Below are 4,001 nucleotides of genomic sequence, written 5' to 3'. Positions count from 1 at the left end.
ACACTCACAATTCTTCTTATGAAAACCTTTTCTCTAAACCCGTTTTCTAAAACCGTTTTCCCTAAAACGGGGGTGGAGGTTGCAAGAGGCACTCGGTGTGCTATCGGCAGTCCGTAATCGAGTTGGCTGGCTTGTTCGTGAGCGGGAACAAGTGCCGCACAATCGCTAAGAGAAGCTTCCGAAAGAGCGATTGTGACACAGGGCACCAAATCGAACTCGACTCGATTATTTTCTTGATTTGTACATATTATCTTGCTCAGTTGATCAACCTAAAACCCGAGGCTCCCACTCTTTCCTTTTGGGACATACATTTTCCTATATCACTTCTCAATTTTCCTTGAATTTTGGCCCACCTATAAACTTTGGACTTTGTATGGGTAACCCCCAACAAAAACTTTAATGTACATTCCAAGTTTTTTTTCTTTAGTATATTTGTTTTGATCTTTTAATTATATTATCTTTTTTATTTAAACTTTTTTTTGTATATAAAGTGGTATTTCTTAAGTCTATGTATTAAAAAAATTAAACTAATATCATCCATATCATATATTCTAATGCATGGTTTATTATAATTTAGTATTCTAATTGGAATATATTGTATCAACGCATTAAAATTAGATTTACATGAACTTGTGGCCGAACATAAAATCCTAGGATGAAAGCGAGTATAGTAGTGACTCTATAGTTGGAATTCCTATACCACAAATGATACTAAAATAAAATAAAATAAAATGCAAGGCGACTGATCCCCAAACAAACACCAACAATAATCTTCTCAAAATTCATGGAAGCCGCTTGGATGTTTGATCCTTCCTCATAAACTCCACCGCCTCCCTCTCCGTATACTCCTCCAATCCCTCTCCATCTTTTCCATTCCACAGCCCTTCCCCAGCTCCCTTTCCGGCGAAGTAGCACTCGGCTTCGATCACCACCGTCTCACCACCATTGCTATCTCCAACGACCTGAACCGGCAGGCGGTCGTAATGGGCAATGCTGGTTTCTTCCAACTCGTCGAGCCGAGCGACGCCATGATTGGACACAGCATAAAGCTCGCCGTGGACGGGGCGGCCTGAGACGGGGAGATTGATGAGATAAGGAATCCCATTAGGGCCAAGTACGAGTGGAAATGAGGATTGGGTTGAATAGTTGCCAAGAAAAACGGCGTCGTTATGGTTGATGAGTTCTTGCATTAGTTTGTGATTTGCGAAGCCTCTTTTGAGTGTGCCATAGGTGAAAATCCGGTGTCGTTTTGGCTCTTCTTCTTCCCTGGCCTTCGCCATTGCAATAAACCATTCAAACAAAATTTGGTCTAAAAATACTAAGAAATGGTTGGCATTATTTTAGGAGGTGGTTGAATGCAACTTTTATTCGTGTGGCTGTGAGTGCAAATTCATGGCTAATTCTTGGTAGCTATTTCTTCACAGTAATTATGATGATAAATACCATTGTAGAAAATGTCAATTCAAATTAAATGGATTGAAAACGTTGTTACTAGGTGGATCGAAATTAAAAATTTCCATGTTTTTAATCCATTTAAACCATATTTAAATACTGAAAAAGTCTAAATTGTCAAGTTACAAATATTTAAATAAAGAAATCCAATTATAAGTTTTTTTTTTTTTTTTTTTTTTTTTGTCGGAGAGAATAAGATTATAAGTTAAGTCATAAAATGAATATGTTCTTTAAAAAATTATAAAAGAGAATTACAATTTGAGAGGTCATTTCTAAGGTTCCCAACAAATACCTAATTTTAATTAGAGAATCCTTTTTATTTCGTTATTTTATAATATTATAATTCTTTACGTTGGTAAATAATTGATGTATTTGTAAACAATTTGATACTGATAAAAGAAATGTTACCAAAGATCGGTAGCTTTTTATATACTAGTGTTTCTAACACGTGCATTGCACGTGTGTATTCAAAATATTGAGTTATTTGTAAAGTATTATTCAATATGGTTATTTTTCAAAATTACTTAAGATTGATTTTATAAATCCATGTACCAGAAACAATATATATTTCTATAATATAATTTTTTTTCGTTGGTTAAATATTTTTTTATGGATTAATATTTGTCCCTAATGTGTTTTCAATTTTGTTTGCATGATGTCAATTTATCGTTTATTTTTAACCATGTTGTTATTGAGTTATTTTAAACCAATCTGACGCATAATACATAGTGAGAGAAAATTTTAGCGAAAAAATTTATCGAATTGATCATTTTCTAATTTCTTTAAATTATTAGAATTTGAAGAAATTTAATATTTTGAGTTGAATATGTATTATGTACGGTTTGTTATTAGTCAATTATAACATTTATGGATAATAGAAAGGAAAATTACTTCAAATTGTAAAACTACTGAAAATATTTACAAAATATAGTAAAAGTTTAGAACTATGAATGATAGATGTTGATAGCGCTGATAGGCTTTTATTAGAGTCTAACAATGTCACTGATAGACACTAATAGATCTATCAATGTCTATCGGTATCTATTATTAATAGTTCCAAAATTTTGATATGTTTTATAAATATTTTGATTCATTTTCCTATATTTAAAAGTAGTCCCGATAGAAAAACATTGTTTAAGAACTACCTAAATCTGAAAATGTATTAGGTAATAGAATTTAATTGAAAACACAGTCAAACTTTTATAATCGATTGTGATTTTTTTTAACTCCACAAGACTTGAATCAAAAATTTATACAATTAATTTATATTTTAATTATAAAATTAAAATACACATGAAATAAAGAGAGGATTTCGTTGCAAAAGATGAAAACAAAGAATTGATTTGAGTTTAATGAAAATTGACAGCCATATTATTTCTTTCTTTACCTTAGCTTGAGTACTCAATATATAATTTCTTGTCACATTTGTTGCGTTATCGTATCAACAAAAATACGTTTCACTAGATTAAATCACATCTAACAACTCAAGTCATGTCACTTTTGGAATTGTCGGAACTCACTTTGATCATCTCACTACTCTTCAGTTAGGCATAGATCTCATCTTGCAGCATTCATGGATTGCATAAATTGTATCTCAACCTAAAGTTGATGCCTATGTAAATAAATTGATTTCAAGCCATACAGAGAGAAAAGGTTTGGTTGGATCAGCTTACAGAAGCTCTGAAAACAAATGGGAGGAAGCCGATAAATATTCAGACTACATTGTTATGCTTAGCATGGCTCAATATCCCTTATGTTAGAGTTGATGCTCTACATCTTGTGGGTCTTATAGTTTATAATTGTATTATACAAACACTTTTTTTATCTAATAAAATAAGAGGGATTTTATTTGACATTTAGTTGTATTAACCCACAAAAACAATAAATTAAGATCCAGAGTTATATTCTGTAACTTAAACATGTATGTAGAGACATATAGGTGGATCATGTTTAAGTGATAACCTAGATGGTTTGAAGTAGATGGATAAGGTTGGGTACTTTATCCTGGTGACAGTACAGATACGACCCACTTTGTAGTTGTTATATTTGTTCTAAAGTGCTACAAACGATTTGATCTTGATCATTCATGTGGAGACATGTGAGAGGGGGTATTCTATACAAGGATTATGTATAAGACCGAACCGCAAAATAAATAATCTCTCTATATAACACCGTTGATAGATGAGACTTATATTTCACCAGAATGACCATAGATGACTTGAACTAAATCTTGAGTGTGTTGTGAACTCTTTCTTATGAAAACAGTCCTTTGATCTGCATGAGTGAGAGTTGCCTGTTTCATGACTCAATATGTCTACCATTTTGGGTATTCGTCCGATTAGGGAGTTGAGAACACAGCTACACAAGAGAACTTCACTCCTTTATAGTTAGAGAATGTAGATACATTGCTCCCTCAAGACCTGATTCTGGGGCTTAAACAATATAGCGTCACACCCTCTCGTAGCTCGAGAGGGGTTCGGTTATAGTTGAACTATAACTTATTGTTCATTAGAGGGATCAATAGTACTTAAGAAGTTAGAAGTAACTAC

The 4,001-nt window shown here is 32.7% G+C and overlaps 1 pseudogene; it reads right to left on the bottom strand.

Moving 5' to 3' along the window:
* Nucleotides 1–782: 782 nt before the first annotated feature.
* Nucleotides 783–1,280, bottom strand: LOC120077206 (putative gamma-glutamylcyclotransferase At3g02910 pseudogene; annotated as a pseudogene).
* Between the last annotated feature and the right edge of the window lie 2,721 nt (nucleotides 1,281–4,001).

Source organism: Benincasa hispida, chromosome 5, assembly GCF_027475165.1.
Source record: "Benincasa hispida cultivar pf3 chromosome 5, pf3_genome.v1.1, whole genome shotgun sequence".
In the NCBI taxonomy this organism is placed as follows: Eukaryota; Viridiplantae; Streptophyta; class Magnoliopsida; order Cucurbitales; family Cucurbitaceae; genus Benincasa; species Benincasa hispida.
Note: the sequence above shows the minus strand (reverse complement) of the source record. Positions and strands in the feature narration are given on the sequence as shown.